We start from the raw sequence: 12,599 nt of genomic DNA, 5'->3' as shown, positions 1-12,599 counted from the left end.
TTCGTGGCATACCCCAAAGGTAATGGCAGGCTTCCCCACATGGTGTACTGATCAGATTTTTGGGATTCTTCTGGTGGATGTGACATCTAGTTGGCTGAATTGAATGTCTTCTGCAGATTTAAGGACTTGCAATCTCAAGCCAAAGCTGGTCCTTAGGGTCTGGGGATTGTTTTTCCTGGGCACAATGTTGACCTCTATTTCTAAGAAAAACATCTTTGAAGAACTCTTTGGACATTGAAATAGCTCTACAAAATAACATTTTGGTGCTTTAAAGTATAAACTAACCAGAAACACATGATTTCAGTTTCCCATAAATCACAGAGGGTTTTGCCTAAGAGAAAAATGCATGGCGAAACACATCACAGATAAACAGTTTAAGGCGGTAATCTGGTTGCACAAGTAGGTCAAGGATTGGGGAAGGTGACATGCAAATTTGCATGCAGGTGGAGCATGTAGTGGCATATTAGCATCAGCTCACAGTTGGTGAAAGACAGGATACGAGCAATGTTGTGTTAAGGTGAGAGGGTGGCCCTTGGTTTCTTTGTCCTTCAACTGACGCCTGAGCTGTCTAATGTGAACTTTTATTTGGAATACTTGTAGAGAAAAAAAGTCTAAGTTATTAAAAATTCAAATTTTAGGATTTATAATAGGAATGAATTTTTAGTTCTCTTCGAATAATCTGGCTTACTTATTAACCTATTGTTCATTCCTCATCACCTGCATTAATGGATTGATAAGAGAGATTTAAAATCAGTATATATGAGCAGAGCTTTCAAACTGTGTAGATTTTGGAAGACACTGCCAGGGTTTAAAAATATCCTATATTTGATATCCTATATTTGATTTGGCATTGTAATTGTTATTATTTGTGAAACAAGTTTTTTCTAAGGGAAGTCCTTGATGAAATGATCACAGCATGTAAATTCATAAGGTCTAAATGAATTTGGCTTGATTCTATGTATAAAATAGTCACTTGACTTGCATTCAGGTTGTGAAATTTGTTGAGAATTTCTTGACGCTTAGGTAGTGGCTCTTTTGAGAAGCTGGAGGTAAAGGAATGATGGGTCAAGTATTGAGTGTCTTCTCTGTGTCATGCATTGTGCTTTTAAATGTGTCCTCTTTTAAAATACTTACTGAAGTCTCTTAAGAAGGCTTATTATCTTGATTTTACAGGTGAGAAAACTAAGGCTGGAGAGATTAAGATCAACAATGGTGGTCATTTCTCTATTTGGAATTGAGCAGTAGTGTCCAGAATTGGAAAAAGCTTTGGCTGGATTAATTTACAGTTGATCAGATTTGCAAAATTCCGTTGCTCTCTTCTCCAAAGCTGACAGCTGGGATAGAAACTGAAGATGCATAAATTAAAAGCCCAAAGACCAATCCTCTTTTTTAATTAAAAAGAAATTCAGAGAAACCCAGAGGCTTAAAAAAATTTTTTTTTCTATCATATGAGCTCTGGTATTGGTAAAAAGCATGAAGAACATCAGGAAGGCTGGCTTCTAATCCAACAGACCACTGCACAGTAGAGCAGAAGTGGTCAGTTTGCTTGTTTGAGAAATAAGGAGTCCAGATAAGGTCCCTTGCAGTAACAACAACAACAAGCAACACCAGAACAAATAATAGGAAAAGAAGTAACAGCAAAATAAGTGAAATAAGAAAGGTAAACAAAAATTAAACAAAGGACAGAACTCTCTGTACATTTTGACGCTTAGGGATAAGGAGTTAGGAGGATAATGTGTTACTATGTAGTTAATTACTGTAAGTGCACAGATGGTGTTCTGAGTTGACGAAACTTTTAAATGTCTTCACCCTCAGAGGAAGCTGGTCCAGTTGTCTTTCTGGTGCCCGATGGTGAGCCTGGGGAGTGTGTTGCTAGAGTCTGGCAGGAAGGACGGTGCAATCTGTGCTCAGTGATGGCAATGTCTCCCAAGTGCTATTCCTGAGTTGTGGCGAATTCATCCATGTGGTCTGTGACTGTTGGGCAACAAGTAATGTCTTCCCTCGCATGATGAAAGGTAGACCATTTGTTGGTTAATATTAACGAACGTCTCTAACCAGAATGAGATTGGATAGGTGGGGTTTAGAAACTTGTGAAAAATTTCTAGTCAAAACCACAATCTTTACCTACGTTCAGTGTCACTGAGAACCGGTCCTCTAAAGATCATGGCAACAAGAGACAAGTTAGGATGGAAGTTCTGTGGCCCCCGACAGTGGCGTTGAGGCTTTACTATAATATGTGTTGTATCATATGCTGAAAATGATATTCCAGGGTGATCATCCTTCTTTTTTATTTTTTAAATTAAAAAAATTTTGATCATCCTTTTTAACCTTGAAATATTTGAGTTTTAATATTTTTTAGATGCATAAATTGGGTTCTTAACGTTGCCACATCTTTTTTTTTTTTTTTTAACTCAGATTATTTGTCAAAGCCTAGATTCATCCTGGGCCTTTGAATTTTGAATAAAACAGTGTCAGGAGGAAGCAAACAAATAAGGGTTTCTGGACATGATATCTGGTGCCCTTGCTCTCATAGTCTGTGGACTCTGACCAGTTTTTCTGACCTAATAGTGGTGCCCCGAAGGGGAGCGAAATTGTGGAGGGGATTTCATCTTACTTTACCAATCCCGTCATAAGTATCGTACCTCTTATACATTTAATCTATTCTCCCAGAGATGAAGCTTTTTAGTCTGGCCCTTGCCTTCCCTTTCCAAAGCAGTGTACCTTCAGAGTGGGTTTAACTCTTTCAGATGAGAGTTCAGTGAGACCTTTGCACTGCTTCCCCACTAAAATGATCTCTTTCCCTTTCTGTTGGCCGTTTGGATTGCTCATTTGTTCCCAAGGCATCCCACCTTGCAATAATGTAAATTATTTCATTCAACAAATATTAGTTGAACAAGTGTTATGTGCAGGGTATGGTAAGGCAGCACATTTGGCCCTGGGGTTGGTGGGCCCAACAAAGCGGAGTTCTCATCTATGGGAAAGGCAGACATGGAACATACAGTTCAAACTGCGGCGGCTTTGGAGATGGGGAGGACAGAGGCTGCAGGCGGCGGCATAGGCCTCGCCCCGGGAGATGGCCCAGCAAGACACGATGCTCTTAGATCTGAGAAGACATCTGGGTGGGAGCAGGGTGGAGCACAATAGCAGTTTGGAGGCTCTGGGATGGGGAGAGTAGGATGTGGACATCTAACTGGGAGAACCCAAAAACAGCTGAAGCAGAGAGAGGGGATGGAAGGGAGCCCCAAATGAGGCTGAAGAGCTCGGCACGCAGCAGGCGCAAGCTGGGATGTGTGCTTACTGATTTTCTCTCCTGTTGGAGGGGGGGCTCCTATGAGCAGCAGTGTCTAGTGCCTGCTTGTAAACAAGTGAGCTTTATTCAGGAAGTTTCCCCCATAGTTTATGGAACAGTTAGCTTCCAAAGATGTTTCCAATCCAAGCACCAGAAAATTTGACCTGAATTTAGTGAACAATTCTAATCCCTGCAGTGGCAGCTCTTCCAACCAGACAGTGTCTGAAGGAAGACAGTCGAGTGTAGAGACTCAAAGTCTCAAGGTTTGAAAAGAGAACCTCAGAAGTTGGCACTCTGTCCGCTTGATTGTAGCATGACAATTGGCATTTCAGGGGGAGGCAGCTTTCATAGGAAATTGTAAATGAGGGCAAATTAAGGATCAACTGTTGATCAGATAGAAAGTCATGGAAAGTTCCTGACCCTTTCACCTATTTTCTCCAATCTGTTTCATATGCCAAGCCCTCCCCCAAAGTCCAATATCTTATAAACTGTTAGAAGACAAAGCCACACATCAGAGAGAACCTTATGGAAATCACCTATCTATTATCTATCTATCTATCTATCTATCTATCTATCTATCTATCTATCTAATCTATCATCTATCTATCATCTATATCTATCATCTATCCATCTATCATCTATCTATTAATCTATCTGTTTAACTATCATCTATCATCTATGAGACTGGATTGAAAGACCACTATGGGACCACTAATAAGAGTCTAGGAAATTTTAGGTACAGCTACTAAGAGTCTAGGAAAATTGTCTTCTGAAAAGAAAATCCCTAAGAGGTAAAGTTAATCAAGTTAATCTGCAAAACTGCTTAAAGATTTCTCTTTAAATTTAGTCCAAATTTGCTGACCTCAATAGGAAATGGGCAAAGAATCATATAAGGACGAATATCCCCACAATCATCCATATATTGTTGAGAATCACGTTCTGCATGGCATATTGGGTATTTGTATATATTGCATTAGTCAATGAAAAAAAATTTTTTAATTAAATTTGATTATAAAGTACTTAAAGAATACAAAGAAATGCAGGAACATGCAGAAACACAACATTTTGTTGTATCTTTTTTAAAGGAAATAAAAATAGAGGTACAGTTGAATGCCCACCAGTCCTGGCTCACCCCTCCAGCAGTCTGATTTCTTGCCTTTTCCTACAGAGGTAATCACTATCCAGAAGTAAGTATGTATTATTTACATTTGTGCTTTAATACCTTCACTGGAAAGCAAATAGTACATTCCACTTTTCATCTCCACCATATATGTATAAAATTAAAATAATATATATGGTATTATTTTGAATATTCAAAAAGTTATCCAAATAGTACCCTACTGTACAGTTTATATGTTTATGCACTATTTTGTGTGTCTCATTGTTATGTTTTTATGTAGATACATGTAGATCTAGTTAACTCATTTTAAGTGTTCTTCTTTATGCCATTGTAGGAACATGCCAGAATTTATTTATCCATTCCCAATTGATTTTCAAATGTATCAAGGTATGTTTCAGTTGTTTCCAATATTTTCTCTAGTAAAATAGTGCAAAGAATGTTCTTATCCATGTCTTCTTGTGCACCTGTCTGGAACTTCTTTGGGGTTATACCTAGAAGTGGAGTTGTTGGGTCTTAGGTAATGGCGTCTTTAGCTCTAGGAGGTATTGCCAAATTGCTGTCAAATGTGTTTGTACCAATCAGGGTTCCCATAAACCTATGAACAAGGTGTAGAATCCTCACTTCTCCACATTCTAGCCCTCATTTGGTATATCCAGACTTTAGATATTTGCTTGTCTTATGAGTGTCAAATTGTGTTTTGCTTTATCTTTCATTTTTCTGATTACTATTGAGGTGGAGTCCCTTTTCATACATTTTTTGATAATTTAGATTTCCTCTTCTGTGCTTTGCCTGTTGACATCTTTTACCTATTTTTATTTTCTTTTTTGACTTTTTCTTATTTTCTCATGGGAGATATTTAGTAAACAGTTTATTCTGGATACCAAGCCTTTCTTGGTAATTTGTACTGAAAGTGTGATTTTCTAATAGAGGACAAACAAAACACAGTATGTGGAAAGAAGGCTTTCTGTCTCATCAGGAGACGAGTTTTTGCTCTAGTTTTACTACCAACTTGCTATTTGACCTTGGACAGGTCATTTAATTTTCCTGGACCTTAGGATCCTTAGCTTTAAAGTGGTATAATTTGATCCCAGAATAACAAAGTCTCTTTTAGCTATACAAGCCTATCAGAGTTAAACAAAATTAATTGGAGAGAAAGTTCCACCAAAATTAGGGGAAAGTCTAAATGCTAGAATACCTGAAAGCAGACTGGACTTTCACTGCTTTAAGAACAGAGATAGCTAGGACTATGTGAATAAAGCTGGCTAACATTGGAATAACATTTTACAGTTTTCAAGAATACTTCTCTATACACGATTTATTTAATAAATTTGACTTGTAGGATCTTGTTTTTGTAGTCCAATATGATTTCTTGATTTCTTGTTTTAGTATCAAATACGTTGTTACATTTCAAGTTCGGGGGGTTGGGGGGCAGGCTCCACATCTGTTTGCTCTGCCTTAAATCGTGGCTACTTTTATATATTCTAGAGGGCATGAAAAGATCATAGTGATTAACAAAACCACTTATTACTTTTCTTCCCATTGCCCAAAAAAGCAACTAGAGACACTACACTCTAACATTTAAATGAGAATATCCGTCTTATCTCGAGGCTGTGACAGTCAGCTTCATTTTAGGAAAATGAATTTGATTGTATTTCATCTTGTCAGGGCTCCTCTGGTTTTTGAATCACAATAGAAGTTGGCTGTCACCTTGATCATCAGCTCTCTTGTTCATGCAGCTGCATGAGCAGAGCTATTGAGCATTCCCCCAGGACCCGGGTTTGTTAAGGAGTGCCCAATTTTTTGTTTCTCTGAGGTGGAACCTAACATCGTCCCTTTGGGGTCCTCCTACTAGTAAGTTCCATTGTCCCTTTACAAGGCATTTAAGTGGAGTGGATGGCAGAGCTTCACCTCATTCCTGAATTATGTCTTGTTCATCTCAATGCTTTATGACCTCCTTGCCTACTTCTGCCTTGTCCGTGGGAAGTCCTGCCTGGTTGTAAAGTAACAGCCATTCCCTGGTATGTAATGCGTTTCCCCAGATAAGATGGTGCTCAATAATCACTAAAATCCTTCCCCACTTTATGTGAGAGAAGTCACTTTTTTCCCCCCAAAAAGAGGAAAAATTGCTTTTTTCTTCCCCGCTTCTACATTCTCTTTCTTTTGGACTTTAACCATGAGAGAAGACTCTGGCGGGAGTGTTGAGAAAATGTGCTACAGGTATTAGCAGGTTGCGCCGCGGGCTGTTCCTTTGCCAACAGCCACTACTGGGGTAGTTGGAGTCAGGGACAAGTCGTGATCAGAAATGCCAAAACAAAGTAGCAAACTGAAGAAACTATCGGGATGCTGAATCAAGATACCCACTTAGGAGACAGATATGGAGATTTTTTTCTGAGGTCAAGTCAGTATAGCAATTAGGAAACAGAATCAAGATTAGGAGACCAGGAATAAGAGACCAGAGGGGGTTGGCAAAGGAAGCTAGGTCAGAATGGGCTGGGGCAGGGACCCTGAGCTCCTGGCTGCACCTACTGTGACTCACAGAGGACTTTTGCGATGTCAACCTCTTTGATTCTTTAGGGAGTCCTGAGTCATGGTGTCTTAGCAATGGCCAACTCTGCCTACACATAGCTGAGAACATGTTTTTACAGACAGTTCCTTTTCTTTCCTCTCTTTTCCCTACCCCATCCCTGGCCATCCAGTCATGGTAGGGAGGGCCAGGACATCCTATTACACATACTACATACATTGTTAAGGAAGCATATTGCTTTGCATTTTTAATGCATAGATGCATTAAAAAAACATACTTAAGTATGGCTACATCGTTATAATTCCAAGAGCATTTCAGAAAGCTGTCTCTATAGAAAATATTTTCCTACAAATGTGGTAATTACTAAGGAGAATATTTAACATTGATTAAAAATGCCAGGAACTCTTGCTTTAAAGGGCAATTTCTGAAGTTTATGAAAACTTAAACTGAACGGGGGAAATGACCATGAGGATTCATATCATTGGTTTTACGTAGTTTCATGACTTTTCCCTTGTATATTGAAGCTGATAAGAGAAATGGGCTGGCTGGGATGAGGGAACTCGGAGGGGCAAACTGAGCCCTTTCCTCCTTCACATCTAGCTCCTTTGCTAGAGAGACGACCGAGAACTAGAGAGAAGCACCTGCAGATGTCCTTACACAGCTGGCCAGGGTCCAGAATGGAGAATTGGGCCTGAAGAGACAATGGTTCATGTGAGCTGGTTCCATCCAAGGCTGGGCAGAGCACCAGGTGGGATGAGGATGGCTCAGTATTCCATGTGGTTCTCTCCTCCACTCTGACCTGCCTGTCTTCATTGTCCATGACTTCATGTTCACTCTGATGACTCTTCCGATGCAGGGGCTCCCCAGTTCACTCCTGCTTCACCTCCACTCCACCCCCCCTATACTGCACAGCCCACTTCAGCACCTTTAGAGATTTCAAAGGCAGAGTAGCCAAAGCAGAAATCCCGATTTCCCAGGCAAGGAGGCTCCTTCTCATTTGGTCATCTGTTGCTTTGCAACTCCAGGCTCATCTCTCTGCCTCACATCTGATCAGTTACCAACCCCTGCGTGTTTCACTGATGATGTCCCTGGGGCTCCCCATCAGTGACCCTCACCTGGATAGCAGCAATGCTTTCTCTACCAATCTGTCTGATTCCTGGCCTCCCCTCTCTCCATTCTATGCGCTACTCCTACCTAATTACCCTTCACTTAGACTTGACCACGGAATTCCTCTGATTGAAAATCATCTTCTTTGGCCCCAGCTTGTGCAGTGAATAAAGTCAGTCTTCTTTACATGCACACTCTTAGAGTTTTGGGAAGGGGCCCCAATTTTTCTTCCAGCCTTAATCTTTAGCCACCTGCTCCATTCCAGGCTCTTCAGATCTTCATGCTTCCCCAGAGGGCCCTTTCTCCTTGACTTGATTAATCTGTTGAAATTCTATTCAACAGGACCTAGATAAAGGGACATTCATTCCTCCATAGAACATGAGTTTGCCATCCTGAAACTCTGAAACTCACCTCTTCTGTTTTCTGCAATACTTTATAGCCCTCAGACAAACTTTACCACCTATGTTTACGTGGGACCGTGTCTTGTTTGCCGCACTAGATTATAATTTCCTGGGGGCTCACATAATATTTTAGTCAATGTCATTTCAACTGTACCTAATCGCCCTATATAAAGACAATCAATCATGTTTTTACTTAATTTTTCAAGTTTTTATTTAATATCAATCATATTTTTAAAGGATTGAAGGCCTGAGTGAATGAATTAATGAAGTTCAGTTCCAACTTGTACCTTTAAAAAATAATTTTTATGAACATTACCCTATAGATCTATTCTACTTAAATATAAACAAGTATATTAGTAATACTTAATATTCATGTTTGGCCATTTAAACAGTTTCACTTATAAGGAAACAACAGAGAAAAACTATTTTTTTTTCACTTGTTAGCTACACTTTGGAGACACTGGGCAGTTTGGATCATAAGACTGCTATGATTCAGAACATTTTTATAAATGCCTCCAGAGCCAGGTTATGAATCATGAAAGAGAGTTTAATTACTTTATAACTGAATCTCGGTTTTAACAACAACAAAAAATGGTGTTCTTCATCTTGATTACACATCTCGGTACCGTTGAATATAGTCTGAGTGACTTCTGCTGCTGTTGAAGATGCAAAATGATGTGCTGCGCCTCGTGGGCGGCTCTGGATCCGAGGGCGAGGGAGGTGTGGGCGGGGTGACGGCAGCCTCGGGGAGGGGCTGGGAGGGCTGCTGCTCCTTCAGGGCAGAAGCTCCCTCACGGTTCTTTTTTTTTTTTTTAAATGATTTTTTATTATATTATGTTAGTCACCATACAGTACATCCCCGGTTTCCGACGTAAGGCTCGATGATTCATTAGTTGCGTATAACACCCAGTGCACCATGCAATACATGCCCTCCTTACTACCCATCACCAGCCTATCCCATTCCCCCACTCCCCTCCCCTCTGAAGCCCTCAGTTTGTTTCTCAGAGTCCATAGTCTCTCATGCTTCATTCCCCATTCTGATTACCCCCCTTCTTTATCCCTTTCTTCTCCTACAGATCTTCCTAGTTCTTATGTTCCATAGATGAGAGAAAGAGAAGTCCCCAGCTCGAGTTCACGTTGCATACATGGGACATCCAGCGTGCCCCAGATCAGCGAGGATCCAGAGAGTTTGAGTTTCTTTTGATCAGCAAGGATGATTCTGAAAGGAAGGAGCCCACAGAAGCCTGATTGCTGCGCTTGTGTTTAAGGGAACTCTCGCACATGGAAAATAAGCCTGTCAGGAGAGGCCAGGTTATTCTGGAGGAATAAATAAGCCCCAATCTCAGCGGCTTACCACCACAAAGTTTATTTCTACCCGGTGTCGAGGCCACTCTTGAGAGCAGCTGTGCCCTGCGCCGGACGCTGGTGCAGGCTGATCTGATCTTGTCATTTCAACAGAAATGTCTGTCTGACAGCATCAACGGCAGTCTCCACCGTCCCTGCAGCACGGGAAGCGGAAGCGCGAGCCTGGCCTGAAAGGGAGGTGTATTTGGCTAGAACGGACCCCATGGCCCTGCTCAACTTTGAAGGGCTGGAAGTAGAGTCTTCTGAGTGCCCCAGAGGAGAGGAGAAGTGAGTGCTGGCGAGCACTGATGACTCCTACCACCCTTAACGAACTGGGTACATGTAGCCGCTCTTATTTTTCAGTTCAGTGAATACGTACTGAACCAATACTTTATGTTTAGCACTTTTCTAGGCATTTGGAGGAGAATAAAATACAGTCTGCATTCACAAAGAATCTAGCGCTTTCTGCAAAAGCAAACTACTTGAAAGAATTTAGTCACAATACGCGGCCTTCTATGAGAACTTCTAAGTTGATTTTTTGCACAACATTTTCGGACAAATTTTGGGAAAGAGTGATCAGGAGAAGGAGGAAAGAGATGGGGATTCCAGGTGGGAGAATAGTGAGCTTGGTAACCATCCCTGGGAGAAGGGATGAGGAGACGGAGAGAGAAAGATGGGGAGGCAGAGAGAGAGATGGGGGAGAGGATGGGGAGAAAGACAGGGAGACGGAGACAGGTCTGCTCTTCTAGAGAAGGTACAGTTTCAGGAGGAATGGCTTTGGACTCAGAATGCATGGATTAGATTTTTTTTTTAAGATTTTATTAATTTATTTGACAGAGAGAGCACAAGCAGGGGGAGCAATAGGTAGAGGGAAAGGAGAAGCAGGCTCCCTGCTGACCAGAGAGGCCAACGTGGGGCTGGATCCCAGGACACCATGACCTGAGCCAAAGGCAGATGCTTAACCCAGTGAGCCACCCAGGTGCCCCTGTGGATTCCAATTCTTGCTCTGGTTCTCCCACTTAATTGTTCTGTGACTTTGGGCAAATCGATTCACTCCCCTGGGCTTGCCTGCCTCTCTATAAAATGGGTGGTAGGAAATTGTGCTCGCCCCAAGTGTTGTTCTGCAGATTATATGAGGTGATGCATTCAAGCACTCAGAAAGTCCCTGCCACATGGTGCACAAAGCTCACTAAACGTGTGCCCTGTCCCTCTGGGAAGGATGAGTTAGCATGGGCAAGCATGCAAACAACAGACTACGGAAGACAGAAGGGACACCTTGGTCTCAAGACTATAGCTTAGAACCTGCTACAAAGTTTGCATTGTAAGGCAGGCCTCCACCTTCTCTTCTGTTTGCTAACCTTAAAGGCAGCTCACTTCTCTGGATCTCATCCCACATACTGAACGCAAGGTGCAAGGTGTACACAAGGGCATTGCGCGGGAGTGCCCCATGTGTGAGCAGCAGGCCCCTCCTGTCACGGCAGCTTTTTGCTCCCTGCTGGCCAATGCCCCGTTGCTCCTTCCCCCACTCAGTCCTGTTTCCTGACACTGTATTTTGTTGCTGTCACTCTGTGGTAGACACAAAGAAACAGAACGCATGGCTCCTGCTCTCAAGGAGCTTACCAAATGGTTGTATCAAAACTTAGCTCTGCCAAGTCCATTTTTAGAACCTTTTGTTCAATGGAATGAGAAAAAGTAAAAATAGCCCCAGCGGGCCTTTCAAAGGTGTCTTAAATTATTCTTCACTCATTTTTCTTCTTATGTCGTGAATATCTTTAGCTTCTATAGAAGGACAAAGAGAAGAAAAGTAAATTCCTGGCAGCCGTGAATTCTATTTATACTCTGTGGCACATTATATTTCTATAGAAATAGCTCAAGAGGCTGGAAGAGCCTGTTTCATGGAAATCCAATGCTTTTTTGTGGTTATTGACTGTCTTTCTGCACATTCCAATGTCAGCTAGAGAGTGTGTAAGGAGGGACGTGCACACTTAAAGTGCATCCTCTAGAAGCAGGTGCTCAGCCCTACATCAAATACCAGACACAAATCCTGCCAACCTGGCCCCTCTCCCGCTGTCAGTATTCTCAGATAAATGACGGGGCTTAGGCCTTTGACAGATAACTCGCCTGAGAAGCCCAGTGAGCTGAGATGCGTGCGTGTCTGTTGATAGGGCTTTGAGAAATGACATTTGAGTCTGCCACGACAAACGGGGTGTGTGATCCCCTCTTACAGCAGTGCCTACTTTTGGCTCTGTGAGCTTGACAGGATTTTATTTTTTTTAAGATTTATTTACTTATTTATTTATTTATTTATTTATTTATTTATTTATTCAACAGAGATAGAGACAGCCAGCAAGAGAGGGAACACAAGCAGGGGGAGTGGGAGAGGAAGAAGCAGGCTCATAGCAGAGGAGCCTGATGTGGGGCTCGATCCCATAACGCCGGGATCACGCCCTGAGCCGAAGGCAGACGCTTAACCGCTGTGCCACCCAGGCGCCCCTTGACAGGATTTTAAAGATCACTGCTCTGCTCGCTCATGAAAACATCTCTCCTCCTGTTTATTCAATGATCCTGCTTTGAGACAACAAAATGTAAAATACCAACTGACCATATTGAAGACACACTTCTCTCATTAGAAAGGTAGTGAGAGTTTATGTTGGATGGGGGAGGGGAACCGGGGATACAAGACCCATCTGCTGTTGTTTGGACCTCACTTTGAGGGAGTCATAAAATGCAAGCTGTGCAGACAGCAACTCCACGTGGCCACTCCTCCTGTGGGCGATTAGTGTTCTGTGTCCACGATTGTTTCCATGGAGCTGG

General features: G+C 42.0%; 1 long non-coding RNA gene across 1 annotated transcript; it reads left to right on the top strand.

The window, feature by feature from the left end:
- Window positions 1–484: 484 nt before the first annotated feature.
- LOC123791780 (uncharacterized) lies at window positions 485–10,402 on the top strand. Its single transcript, XR_006779498.2, has 5 exons — window positions 485–517; window positions 1,816–2,015; window positions 4,375–4,476; window positions 4,744–4,796; window positions 9,518–10,402. It is a non-coding gene; the product is annotated as an uncharacterized LOC123791780 (long non-coding RNA).
- The last annotated feature ends 2,197 nt before the right edge of the window (window positions 10,403–12,599 follow it).

This window comes from Ursus americanus, chromosome 10, assembly GCF_024610735.1.
Source record: "Ursus americanus isolate L20-20 chromosome 10, mUrsAme1.1.p, whole genome shotgun sequence".
Classification (NCBI taxonomy): domain Eukaryota; kingdom Metazoa; phylum Chordata; class Mammalia; order Carnivora; family Ursidae; genus Ursus; species Ursus americanus.
This window is presented reverse-complemented; position numbering and strand designations above follow the sequence as displayed.